Source organism: Mastomys coucha, unplaced genomic scaffold, assembly GCF_008632895.1.
Source record: "Mastomys coucha isolate ucsf_1 unplaced genomic scaffold, UCSF_Mcou_1 pScaffold8, whole genome shotgun sequence".
NCBI classification, from domain to species: Eukaryota; Metazoa; Chordata; class Mammalia; order Rodentia; family Muridae; genus Mastomys; species Mastomys coucha.
In genome coordinates, this window is record NW_022196914.1 from 34,547,687 (window position 1) to 34,548,593 (window position 907).

The window sequence follows — 907 nt, forward strand, 5'->3', positions numbered from 1 at the left end:
AACCAGCCTGAGGACAAGTGGACATCTTGACTCTAGTTTTCTCTTGGTGGGGCTGTTTTAAATGATAAAACAGTCTCTTCATGCTTTGTTGTCTCTAAGAGATCTGGTACCATAATGTTTTTCTTTCATTACAGAATTCCCTGGAGATCTGGTGAAGTATATTGTAAACATAATTTGAAAATCACAGGATTTGGACACCACACACTGCCCTTCTCCACTGCCAATCAGGACCAACCTCCCTTGGCTGGAAAAGAAGGGTAACAAGTACCAATTAAGTTGTGGCTTTGTCCGGGCCACTTCTCATTCCTGTCCTGCTTTTTAGGTGCCTTGCCCCTGCCAAGCAGCTTCTGCAACACTCCTCTAGCAAGAGCATCGAAAGCACACTTAATGAAGTGGCTTGAGGGAGACTCAATGAGTCACCCAACACCTGGATCCCAGTGCTGATGTACAGAGAGATAGTCAAGAAAGGCACCATTAGCACAACTCCAGATCCAAGGTAGATTGAGTCAGATGAGCTGATGGAGAGGAGCTCCAGTACAGCTGGCAAAGCACATCCTCCAGGATGCAGACACAAAATCTGATAGTACCTACCCACATGGATGCTACTAAAGAGCAGGCCAGCCCAGGAAGATAGGACCACTCTAAAGGGCCAGCCCATGGCTCTCCAAGGACCACGCCAGGCCTGACTGAAACACAGCCGGCTACAAAAAAAAAAGTTCTGAGATGGTTTATGGTGCAAGCATGGCACTGAAGGGGAAAAGATATGCTTAGTGCAAAACCTTGAACCCACCAACCTGCATGGGGAAATGTGCTTCTAAGATTTGCTTTACTGAAATTGCTCAGCATAGGGAGTGTCACCATGTCACTTCAGTAAGATAATGGGGGCAGTGGGGGAAGACTGGAAGAA